The sequence below is a fragment of the Tachypleus tridentatus genome, chromosome 13, assembly GCF_004210375.1.
Source record: "Tachypleus tridentatus isolate NWPU-2018 chromosome 13, ASM421037v1, whole genome shotgun sequence".
Classification (NCBI taxonomy): Eukaryota; Metazoa; Arthropoda; class Merostomata; order Xiphosura; family Limulidae; genus Tachypleus; species Tachypleus tridentatus.
The window spans coordinates 129,892,394-129,906,500 of NC_134837.1; the positions used below are offsets into that span (position 1 = coordinate 129,892,394).

The 14,107-nt window shown below is 30.1% G+C and overlaps 1 long non-coding RNA gene across 1 annotated transcript; it reads right to left on the reverse strand.

The window, feature by feature from the left end:
- Nucleotides 1-774: 774 nt before the first annotated feature.
- Nucleotides 775-13,673, reverse strand: LOC143238502 (uncharacterized). Its single transcript, XR_013020607.1, has 4 exons — nucleotides 13,488-13,673; nucleotides 6,643-6,764; nucleotides 3,422-3,570; nucleotides 775-1,112 (listed from the first exon to the last, which is right to left on the reverse strand). It is a non-coding gene; the product is annotated as an uncharacterized LOC143238502 (long non-coding RNA).
- Between the last annotated feature and the right edge of the window lie 434 nt (nucleotides 13,674-14,107).

Here is a 14,107-nt window from a genome sequence, read left to right on the forward strand (position 1 = left end):
TAAAGCAGTCCTTCATTTTGATTTTTGTTTACTTTTACTAAATTCTTCAGTATTAATATTCTCTTTATATATATAACATCTGTAAAGAGTTAATAATCTCAAGTTCTAAACAGTTCTTAGTACCAAATAATGTCATTTGTTCTTCATAAATTACATATGCTGAAATCTTAGTTTATTGAAGTACTGACCAATAAGAGAATTGTTATGTGAGGGTAATGGTGAGAGATGTTTACAATTTGTTCACATTTCAAAAAGTTATTTTTCATTTGTAATGTAACTTGTTTGTGTTCATGGTTTATTATTAGGTGTGATGATGATGGTTAAATGATCTATATTTTATTAACGCTTTTTTTTCTGTAAGTGTAAACATTTGTATTCCAGTTGCTTGAGAGTTTTATTTTGGATTTCTATGGTTATTACAGTGTAGTTTGATCTCAATTTTATGCAAAGTTACATGAGGGCTATCTGCACTAGTTGTCTCTAATTTAGCAATTAAAGACTAGGGGAAGGGCAGCTAGTCATCTTAATCCAGCACCAACTCTTGGGCTACTCTTTTACCCATGAATAGTGGGACTGACCATTACGTTATAATATCCCTAAGACTGGTCAAACAGGAACTCTACCACACAACCCATAAATTGTGAGTTAAATGCCCAAACCTCTTAACCATGCCAGGAACTTATAATTTAATAAATTCTTATTTGTTTGACTCTGGTTATAGCAGCATTTTGTTTTAGTGGTCACAACTGTCTTGATATTCCATACAAAAAAGATCTGAAATACATTGTAATTAACTTTATTTCATAAATGTTGTTTTCTTTTAGTATGAAATATATTTATTAAATATCACGTTTCGTGAAACACAGTTTAAAAATTAACTACTAACGTGTACAATTCAAAGATGTTCTTTATATTAATATAAATGTTAAACATTTTATGTTCATAATTAAGAGAAATATTTCCAACATCCAAATAAAATTCTATGTTATATCTTTCACACAGTTTTTTTAATTAATGGAATAAATAGCTTCATTGTACCTTTTTCTGAATTTAATTACTGCATCATTCATTTATTGCTACTTTTTCAAGGGTGTTTACTTCTATTTCTGTTCCTGAAATAAAGAAAAACATTTTTAGAATGATTCGATTTAAGTATTTTACAAAAACTATGCAATTCAGATGTTTTCATAATGTATAGATAATAAGTTAAATATAAAACAATGACCCAGGAAATTACAAAATAAATAACAATTTAGATGAAATTATAATTCAAATTACAAATATCTGTGAAATGGTAAAAATACAGTACATTATTTAACTCATTAAAACAAAAAATTATTGATCTTTTAATTTGTAAAGTTTCTTCCACATACTAACTAGAGGGTTTGGTTTGTTTTGAATTTAGCACAATGCTATACGAGGGCTATCTGCACTAGCCATCCCTAATTTAGCAGTGTAAGACTAAAGGGAAGGCAGCTAGTCATCACCACCCACCGCCAACTCTTGGGCTACTCTTTTACCAATGAATAGTGGGATTAACTGTCACATTATAATGCCCCCACAGCTGAAAGGACAAGCAGGTTTGGTGTGATGCGGATTCGAACTTGTGAACCTCTGATTACAAGTCAAGTGCCTTAACTACCTGGCCATGCTGGACCTACTAACTAGAGGGAATCCTCAATAGCCACAATGCTTAAAATTCGTTTAGGTTGGATTAGAGTAAATTAATCTATGAGGCTTTTTTATTTATTAGCTATATTTTTGTATGCCAGCAATAACAAACATGGTGTGACAGTATACTCAATTAAATTTTATTATTCATCACAAACTTAACCAGTCTATCCTCAAATTGAAATTCTTTTAGCTAGGATTGGGATAAATTAATCTATGAGACTTTGGACATGGTTAAGTACACCAATTGAAACAGTTTGATCTCCAAGTCCAAACTGCAATTATATTTCAAATTGGTCAAGAGATGACAGAGCCATGAACTAAAAGTAAAAACTCAGTGCCATTCTTTGAGCCACTATGCTATGGCTAAAAATGATTAAATACCATTAAATAACCTCCAACAGAGAGTTTAACATGTATATTTTGTGAGATACTTTATTCTTACTTGTGTTGCACTCTGAATACTAATTTACAATTGAATCATGAAAACGATATTTTTAAAGCAAAAGAAAAAATTCAAAAAGGGAAAAGACTTCAAAAAGTTAATCAAAATTACACTCATAAAGTGAAAATCATAAAAGCAGAAAAAGAAACGTGAAGCATTATAGTAAATTGATTCCACTCATCAAGATAAATACATTAAAAAAGGGAAATGACTTTAACAAGTTAATCAAAATTACACTCATAAAGTGAAAATCGTAAAAGCAGAAAAAGAAACTTGAAGCATTACAGTAAATTGATTCCACTCATCAAGATAAATACATTAAAAAGGGGAAAAGACTTTAACAAGTTTATCAAAATTACACTCATAAAGTGAAAATCGTAAAAGCAACAAAAGAAACTTCAAGCATTACAGTAAATTGTTTCTGCTCACCAATAACTTTTCTAGTTATGAAAACAGTTTTATAGAAATAACCATGCATGCATAAGGACAGCATCAGTGATGACCAGTCTACAAAGAAGCAAACACATAGTATCAAATATCATTGCCTAGTTTTTATAAAGTTTGGTTGGTTTTCTGTCATCAATTTGTAGGACAGTACATAGAAGTTATATTATTCTGATTTGGTAGCTTGTTTTAATTTATACATTTGTCATAAATGGTACCTTGACATAATAATGGAATTTGAAGAAATAACTCAGTCTACAAATTCTTGTAGAACTAATTAGGTACTCATTGTTATCCAGCTGTTTAATATAAAACTTCAAAAAATAGTAGGAAAGAATTTTAAAACCATTTTCACTTTTGAGAAATGAACTGCACCTGACACAATCCAAATATTGATGTCCAAAATAACCAATCATCACCTACAAATAAGCAGAAAACAGAAGTATATTAAGTTGTCTTTAATATATCATTGAGACAAAATACTAAAGTGGAAAAATTAGATACCTAGTCTGAGAATTCAATTTCACAGCAATATCTTTACCAGGTATCATACTTTTGAATTTTTCATGTAAACTTTATTGCCTACTGAGATGTGCTTATATTTAAAAAAAAACAACACTAATCAGAACTACATAACAGCATCAAACATGTTTCATGTTACCACATTTCACAAGCAACGTTTACATGTAGAAGTGAAAGTAATAAATGTGGTAGGGCAGTAAACAGAATTATAGTACAGAATAAAAAAAAACATAATTATATACTTTCACTGCTGCTATGTCTGATATGACTTAGGAAAAGAAGCTAAATGTTTGTATTGTTTAAATAACACTGCTATTGTCTTATCATTACTAAGGTTACCTTCTTGCTAGTCCATGGATGTATTTACTCTCGAACTCCTCTTCGATAGCCATGTATGTTAATCAGGTAATAGCAATGCTTACAGTATATTTCACCTTCCTGTGTCCTGACAGTTAATGTATCTAGGATCCGCCCACATCCTTTGTTTACTAAAAAAAATGTGATAAAAATATAAGTCTGATTGGTTAACATATCTATCTTTCAAATTGAAAAAAATATGGACACTTGTGTAGAAAGATAGACTTTATTATGAAAAATCAATATAGCATGAGAAAAAAGGAAAGCTAAGAACATGGTTATTATTGGTACAAGGTTTACAATAATATATGTAAACTCATCAGTTATACCTCCTTCCAATAGCTCTTCATCTGCACAAGCAAGAGTGAAAGCTGTTATATATGTACTTTGAAAGGAAAAAAAATTACCAAAATCCTATTATGACATGGTACATTTTAATTTTAAGTAAGGCTGGACTGTAATTGTCATTGTGTGATATAATTACATTCTGAAGTAGTGAAATAGTCTTACATCAGTTAATTATTACTATTTACTAAATTATTTTTATTTAAAGATGATACAAATTGAAAGATATGTAAATTAGGTAACACTTTCTGTGAATATCAAAACAGTTCTAGAACTACAGCCACATAAAGGTCTAACTTCTGTTCCATACATAAATAAAAAATCACACTGACTAGACTTGTAAAATTCATTCAAAATTTAACTGGTTACTGGAGAGATATGTGATCACTCTTTTTTAAAAGAAATATTCATATAGTGAAATGGTTTAATGATGTAGAGTCAAATAGCAAAATACTTTCAAGAAGGTAGTCATCAGTGTTCTTTATGGAATTAAACAACTCAATGAAATTAACACATCAAAACTATACCAATTTTAGGTTTTTATGCATATTATGGGCTAGATTTCTTGCAGTAGATATCTGTGACTTGTTGGCAATTAATTTTAACAATAAACAAACAGCACACAGTCAACTTGTTTTAAAATAATATATTAAAACACATCAAACACATAGACAAATGTTCTTTATACTGTTGGTTATCACAGTTGTATCTAGAGCTTTAAATAGTCATCTCTTTTCATCAAAGTCCACAGTTCAATTGCTATAAAATACAACTGACAAAAAAAATTATTTCTTTTACACTCTATTATTACAATATAATCTGTAAAAATGTCACATTGGAAATTATTTCTTCTCTACATTCTGTGATAATGTCCTTTGTGGCTATACACACAGTCAATTGGTCAAACTCTTATCTATCCACATGACAAGTAACTAACACTTGATGCTGAAAAGTGGATCTCTGTGGGTAGTGGACACAGTGTGTATAGCTCATTGTTTAACTTTGTGCTTCATAACAAATAAAAAATGTTATGAATTCCAACTTTTATTGACAATTTTATTTTTACAGTTTACTTGAATCCACATTCATATGGGTCACTATGATTTTTTTTTTATCTCTTCATTGAATCTTACAGTGGTTTGGTGTGTATGGAAAGGTGGGATAAAATGGTTACCTTAACTCTGGATGTGTTTTTCACTAATTAATACAAAGGTCATGAAAACTCAAATGGCTTTAAAATGAATGTTTTGTTTTGTTGTAAATGCAATTTTAGATAAAACAAAACACTGGACATAGACATTTTTTAGATGTTGAAAAAATACATTTCTTTTGGTTAGGGCACTATACATGTAAGGTTGGAAAAAATGGTCCCCATCATGGTGTATAATTAACTTTATCTAACTCACAACTACTGTAATCTGTATAAATAAATGTTTATACAAGTCTGAATGTGTGTATATCTGTTTCTTACACAACAAATTTCTTGATTGATCAAGACTTAGTTGACACAGTGATATAGGATCACATAAGAAAAGTCATGGGCTTTTCACAGGAATTTCTTACCTAATTTTGTATATTCCTTAGCATTAGAATAAACTATGTAACCTATAGTGTTAGAATTATTGAAAACAGTATGTCTTTCTTTTCAGTATTGGTCCCTTTATGTATATTTATTGCACTTTTAATGCTTATTACGTTAAGAAAAAAAAAGACAATTTCCCATCCTTTGTTACATAGGAATTTTTATTTTTCATGTCCAATGGAATGATACTCTAGCCAACTTAAAATAAACGCTGCATTTAGAAACTGCATGCTGCTCTTGATCAGTGCTTAGACCTCATCTTAACTTGGGGAGATAAAGTTCATTCGGATCTCTTTTTCCCTATATCTTACAAACACTTGAAGCTTTCTCTGTAGCCACCTCCATGAATAAATTTCCAAGTATTTATACAACGTGAATTTGCTTTGTTTAGTTGTGCATAGAGATTTAAACTTATAAACAATTCCTTCACATGCACACACTGTTACAAATGTACTTCTAATGATGTATTTATACATAAAATATGCTTTTCTGAATACAGAGCCAGTTGAAGACCTGTAGCATGAGTTTGCCAAGCATTAAGTGACCTCATATTTTAAATGTATACATTATATTGCTAGGTATGCCATCACAACATATGACATTAAATATGGGATGATGGTGATAATATGTTTCCTGTTTACTCGAGTTTGCAAAGTCAAAGAGTGCTCATGATTTCCACATAATAATTTAAAATGCCAAAGCTTAACCATGGTTAAGAGCTGCTTTACTTTTTTAATAAGTAACTTAAGCCATACTCATAACGTTTTTGAGTATCTTTTAATGCACACGCTATCACAGGATTCACATATGTAAAGCTAAACATCTTTAGAGCTTAAGAGTATTTCATTTTTCTGATCATCATTAGATGTTGTTCTCAGCAAAAGTATTACACAAGTGTGAGAATAATATCAAATGATCTTCTTAAGTTACATTATAGGAAAACAAACATAAGATAAAAGCAACAAAGCCATTCCTTCTTAATATATAGTAACAATATAGTTATAATCTGAAAGTAACCAGTTTGCAAAGAATACCTTTTACACATGATGTGTAAGTGTATAGACATCTCAAGTTAAAGTTTCTACTTACTACAATATTTATACCATACTCACCAATATTCAGTCACAAAGAACTTAATAAAGATTCTGGTACTTCAAGAGTACTTTAAAAACAGAAGTAACAAAACTTTAATAAATTAGAACTGTATGCATTGTATACTGGTTAACTTTTATGATCTTTTCACTTAAAAAAGTTGCAACATTTCTTTCTAACTCACCACATTTATAGCAAGAATTATGCCAGGGCATATTATTAGCTAATGTTTCTTCATTGAAAAAAACACTTTTACCACAACGAGGACACCTTCCAGGCATGGTCAATTAGGGTTATTGGAGAAACCTTTTAAAATAAAAAATTGTTTTTTTAATTATCTAATTTTAAGAATTAAATTACACAAAACACAGCTTTTAAACTTTTTTTTCAGATATATATACTTATAAGAATAAGTAGCAGTTTGGAACTGTAGTGTATAATAATTGAAAAGCTGTAAAGAGTTGTCATATACCTTAAGTACAGTAAAGTAGATCAATTTCATAATTGAGTTATGGAGTTAGTTTGAGATTAGTGATCCTTGTGATAAAAAAGTGAAGTGAATTTGATAGACTGAATGCTCTTTTTCATCTTAATTGTCTTTTATGTTCTAAAATGTTATATTAGGTAGTGGAAGCAAACACAATAATAATAATTACTTAATCAAAATTCTGCAACAGAGGATTTGGGAAAAACAACATGTCTTATCAAAACAAGTATCAAAATATACTCACCAGTGAGTCTCTTTAGTATTTGCATCAATGAAAGTATATACTGCATCATCATTTAGCTTATCACATGATCCAGATAAAACCTTTTCCCACCTGTGATTCAATGACCAACTGGACACCAGTGCAAAATGAACATCTATGATATATTTTAGTAGTGCATTATACTGACAGAATATACTAATGATTTACTATAGTTGTGCGATACTATAAGAATTGAATACTAAGAACCCAACAGAATTGTACTTATTACTTGAATCTTGTATAGAAGTACTTGATTACTTAATAATCAATATATAGTCAAACAACTATTTACAAACATAATAAAGTGATTAACTTATGGCTGAACATACTATGTTTCAACAGAACAATGATCTAATGAAGACAGACCAATATTCTGTCAAAACATACTGTGTTCCACCATAAACAGATCACTTCATTATGCTTGGAAATTGTTGTTTGCCTACTTATTATTATATTAGCATAATGTTCATCTTTGCACAATTAATTATTAATACATCAATATCTTTTAACATGATTTGTGACATAACTTAAAAATAACAGTGTTGTAAAACAAAGCAGTATCATAATGAATCTAAGAAATTTAAATATCATATTTTGTTATAAATTAATATTATGTTAAAACTAGTTGAACTAACCAAGCTTAATACTGCTTGTGTGCATGTTCTGTACTATCTAGACATTCCTTTCATATATACACATGCAAATCATGTTTCTTATTTAACATCCAATATAATGCAATTTTAACTTTGAAACAAATATTTCCTGATTATAAAACATAGATTACTGTAGTAAAAACCTGGTAATACAAATCATTACTAATCTAGAAATAGCATTAAATGTTCTGAACATGTTGCACATATGAAAATAAACTAAAAACAGTTATAAATATGATACATGTATGAAAGGGCATTGAGTACTTACCACTATCTTTGCTAGTATTTGTATTAATAAACCAATTGCTGTTAATGGTACTTATGTATTAGTCAAGATGAGAAAGAAAGTATACAAAATGATACTCAATCAAGTAAATCTATGCACACTTTGCATAAAATAAATACAATGGCTGTGCAAAATATTGCATACAATTGAATATAAAAATTCTTATACAATAAAGATTAAATGTTATAATAATTTCTTTACTTGCTTTGACATACTGCTGCCTGTAAAGGAATAACATTGTTACAATTGGCAAAAGTCAATGTTATTTTTAATCATTTTGTGAAGATAAGAATCCCACTTTTACTGTTGTTTAACTAGTTTTTCTTTTTCATCACAATACATATATACTTTAACATCATTATCATCTTTGCCACTTCCTCTCCACTTGATCAGTCTCACTGGTACAATAGATGGCACCAGAGATCATGAATGTTGCACTTGATGCAGTGATTAATGTCTGACTCCCTTTTCTACATATCTGGATTCTCAAACTAAGCATTTCTGAGCATTCTGCTGTTTATGGAAAACAGTTTAGTAGCCATTGAGTTGAAATAATATACACAGAATAAGAAGTGATTTTCATCAGCTTATATCAAAGAACCTTTTTTATACATTTATACCATTTTGTAAAAAAACCATTTTTCAGTCACTAACTTAAGAGCTGTTACACTTTTTGTCTTGCTACTTCTTACAAGCATCAGTTTCACTGAGGTGCTCAGATTTTGGATTGACTGTACAGTTGGTGTACAATGATAATGAAACCATTTTTTAAACACATAAAGGACTTAAAGAATAATCTGCAAATAAGATCCTTGAGCTTCCTTTCCATATGCCATTGTTGTAAGAACACAACAAAAAAGAACATAAAGCTGCCTAGATCTTACATATCACAGTAGATTTCCAAGCTCTAGGGTTACTTGCAACTCACTATAATTGTATTTCAATAAAGATATTCATAAGTGTATCCTCTACCAAATACTCTGCACTGAAAGTGCATAAATGGCATTGTTGCAGCTATGGTTCAAGGATCAGCCTCTTATGTCTGCTGTATTAGGTAGTTACTATTATAATTGACACTACATGATATTCAGTGTGTTGTATGTAACATGAAACACATTCTTCTAGAGGAACTAGTCTTTATTCATAAAACACTTTAACATCTCTACTACACAGTCAACATCAAGTTACAATCTTTCATGGTCTTGAAAATTTGGTAATGACACACTCATATTTCTTACTAAGGTATATAACAGGCACAAATTGGTACTTGTGCCTCAACCTTTTGTTACTCTAACCTCTAAAAAGGGAAAACTTTATATGGAATTCATTAGATATCAAATACATTGTATTTGTCTATATATATTGATCAGGGGCATAGATCCTGGGGGGATGGAAGGTATACACCCCCCTTCATTTTAGGTGGGGGTTATGGTGCATACAATCGTCTCCCCTACAGTTTGGTCTGCTGAATTGTTTTATTGCATCACAGGCCTACAAACTGCATGTTTGTTCTTGTGATTCTTGTGTTCTTACCAATCGAATTACATAATTAGGCCTAAATGTAGGCTTTTTCGGTAGCCGAAATGTACATCTTTAATATAGGCATGCTTCTAAGCTTTTCAATCTAAGTTATAGTAACTTCATAAGTATCAGTCATTAGGCCGAAGTATACATCCAAGTATTGTGGGAACAAGATTACTCTGTGACTGCATGTTTACAGCTTTCAGGTTCACATAATCAGAGATTATCAATTTGCAAATTGAACAGTCCACATAAGTGGTTGCAAAAATCATCCCCCCCATCGGGTGTAAAAAATCTACGCCCCTGATATTGATAGTTTTTGGCAATAACAGGTTCCAGAAGTATCACTCTGGACTAAACTTATGCATATACACTTACTGGTTGTCCTACTCTTATCAGAAAAGTTGTCAATACATTTCAACATTGTAAAATATTTATCACTAATCTCTGCATTTCTCCCTACATTATTGCTTACTGATCCTTTCTTTAGAAGCATGCTGAAGGATGGTTTGTTTGTCTATGTATGCAATATTAATGTCCTATAAACTTTTTTTGTTTACATTGTGCTGTTCCTTTATTATCGAAAACTGAAACAATGTTAAACAAACCTCTATTTTATAATTACATTATGACAATAAGAATTCACATAAAAGTGACAAAGTCTTAGCTATGGAAGGTGTCATGAGATACTAGCACTATTTCATTAACATAATCTGTTATGCAAAAAACATGTCAGTCCATGAATTGACAATAATAGCATGAACTGACTGTTATACACTCTAGCCATCATGAAGTACAACAGTCATGCTAATGTTACTTATATGAATATATACATATTAATATTTGGTCTTCTTCTATGAGCATACGTTATGTCCAGAAAATCATCAGTATCACACATGGTTCAAAGTATCACCTGCATCAGTCTGGATGATGACCTGCAATTACTTTCATTGCCTCTAGAATACTACTAATATATATACACAATATTAAAATAAAATACATGTCATAATAATAAGCAAATAATTGTATTTTGTTAATTATTAAAGTCATACTTTCTAACAGCCCCCACCCCCCAAAAAGTTGATAAACATTTCCATTAAAAAGTATTAACACATTGTCTAAAACAACAATGAAATAGTTTTAAAAAATGTAATTTAGAAACTGTTGATCAATAGCTTGGGTTATTAATAATAAAATCCATTAATTAATAAAGTTAATAATAAGTTAATAAAATCCATCTGATATTGAATGATTCAGAAAAATCCACAACACTGAAAAAAAAATGTTGAGCAAAGCTTTAAGCAACTATTTTCTAATGAACAAACAGAACTATACATTGGATGTTAAAGGACAAAAAATAATGAAGTGCTCTCAATGGTTCTTCCATATGTCAACACAAAATTACCAAAACTACATACAGAACCAATAAAATAACTAATTTAATCTGTGGAAACATGTGTAGGTAGTGCAGTATGAGCTAAAACAATGTTAATAGTTCTACCCTGACTGGAGCTTAAACCCTGCATTATAATAAATGAGAGAAATGAAGTTAGCAGATAGAGATGTCTGTTGACAATCATGCATTACATGCTCATCATCTGTTAGAGAACATATTACACTTGACACACACATCTTGCATGTTAATACTAATATCATTTACTCATTTCATTGCAATAATGTTTTCTGTAAGCATAAGTTGTATTAAAACTCACCAGTTCTGATACATGTATAAAGTGTTTATTCTTTCATAGAATTACATGTTTTTTTAAAACAAGTTACATACATGCTAAGCTTCATTTAATAAACTTTTCTCAAGTTATATAAAAGTGAGTTAATATACAAAACACTGTCCAGAAATTGTATTGCTACCTTTACTACTCAACATCTAAATGTCACTTATTTCGTACCCATAAACTCTCCTTTGTGATGTCTCTTTATCAATGAACATTTCCCATGAATCCACAATCTTATTTATTTGTTGAACCAACTGAAGGTACTACAGATTGATTTAGTGCATCAAAGAGGGAAAATTGTTGCATTTTGGAGAATTGTTACATATGCCATTACAATATTTTGAGTTATGCAACATCTAATCTCACAAATATTTTCACTTACAAAATAAAAAAATAAAAGTTATCTTTATATGTATACAGTATAAATCCAATAAAAAAATACAGATACATTAATAAATATACAGAATGAAAATTACTTAAATTATAACTGCATTAAAAAATTTAACTTGAGTTTAAAATTTAAATTTTATGATTGGACAAAAATAACTGCAAAGAAAGCTTTGCCAGGGCCAGTCTTAAAATATCTGGAAAAAACCTATAACTTTAGATTAAAAATAAACTGGCCTAAACAAAAAAAATCAGTTCCAGATCATCTCATGAAGACCAACATAAGTGATTACTAATCCTGATTATCACATTTAAAGATAGAAACTGATTACATTAACAGCTATCATAGAGGTGATATGGTAGGTAGATATAACATATTAAGCTCTACTATACAGTTTTAGTTAAGTTACAAAATAAAGTTACTGAATTAGAATTCTAAAAGTTGAAGAACCAAACCTGGAAATATCCTACCAATCATGTGATAAACTCAGTCTTTAACTAGCCATCTATGACAGATGTTAATTCAGATTGTAGATCGTTGTGGTGGGACTCACCTCATCTCACAAGAGATGAAATATCAATTAACCCAACTTTAAGTTATATTTTTACCTTCTAACCAATATATTTATTCTTCATTCAACTAAAGCCATAGGTGCATGCCTACAGATATGACTAAACAATTAAGAACTTATTCTACAACCCCCATACTCCAGTATTTGATGTTACAAATATAACATACATATCCCCCCAAAGTGCTTAAAATGTAAAGAATCAGTTAAAAAAAACAACAAAAAACTTGATCATAATGCTTCAAATGAATAACAACTTTCTCAACTTTGTATCAGTGGCTTTAACAGAAACCATTGTATCTAGTTTCACCCCCCATTTTTTCATATTTTATTTATGATCTGTTAATACAATTTTTTTTAAATTTTTCTCCGTCATTTCTCTGGCCGAGTTAAATATGTTTCTATTCTTCCACCAGTAAAATCCTGAGACTTCTTGTCACTGTTGTTTAGTTTACCTGCGTACTTTCTATTCCTTAGTCAGGCATACTACATGGAAAGTAAAAATAACATTTATCGTACTTCAAACAGGGTTTGGTTTGCACGAATGTAGCAAATGACTTGTTTTTGTATTTTTCCCTTGCAGTGTTCATTATCTTTAAGTTTTATGGCTACAACATAAGCTGCATACTACTATCTACAACTATAAGAAGCATCCTGAACTGAAACTTAAAAAAACAACTCAAAAGCACGGTATAAATATGAATCCGAAGAGCCTGACGTTGGTCTAAACATCAAGAACACTAATCAATCGTTAGGTCATTGCTACGTCTACATATCATTAAATTATATTTATGTTTGTTATTGTTCATTTTACGTTTTTATTATCTTAGTTTTTAAAAATTTATCTACGTAGTTTGACTTTTGACCTCATTGGTATTTCTGTCTATGTTGACTATAATGGGAACACAAAAAATTAAAGCAATTAAAAAGAGTAAGAAAAAAGCATGATTCTTAAATTAACATACTGATAATGTAAGTTTTGTACTTTTTTTCTTGCCTGCGTATACCTTTTTTTTATCTACTGGCACAACAGTTCACTGATATTCTTTAATAATATGTAATTTAAAATATTCGCGCGTTCAGTTTTGAACTCCAGATAGCAGTATATTATGAGCGTAACAGCAAACTTACGTAAGGTGGTGAAGATGAAAGGTAAAAAGATGTTTCGAAAGTAAAATAAATGTATAGTTATGGATGCGTAATTAGAAGAAAATAATAATATAACGTAGCAAATACCGTTCACCGATCAAACTTACTCACTTAGAATTACTTATCAACATATACAAACTGTACACTTATGGTGGATCTGAATACTGAGCATTTCTTTCCATGCAAAGAAACGATGGTAAATGGAAAAGGATTGCTAAGCTTTCTAAATGATTCAGATAAAGTCTATTATAAATGACAAATCCCTGACGCATACATCGTTCGGATATAACTTCAGCAATATATTAGGTTTATATCTAAATTATAATATTATGAGCCCAAAATGTATCTTCTTTAACGTAGTATATGAAACAGCGATTACCTGGAGATCTGGTGTGTCTTCAGTTTCAACCCCCATAGAAACCAACAGATTAACATAGAGTAACTGAGATACAACATAGCAAACTGGGATAAATACAAAGTAAACTTGGACGAACGCTTATCTTTGTGTACAACCAACATTGCTGCGAATACATCTCAAATATAGTGTATTGCCAAACCATCACTAAGTGTTTACGAATTAACCGATTCTTAAACGTAATCAA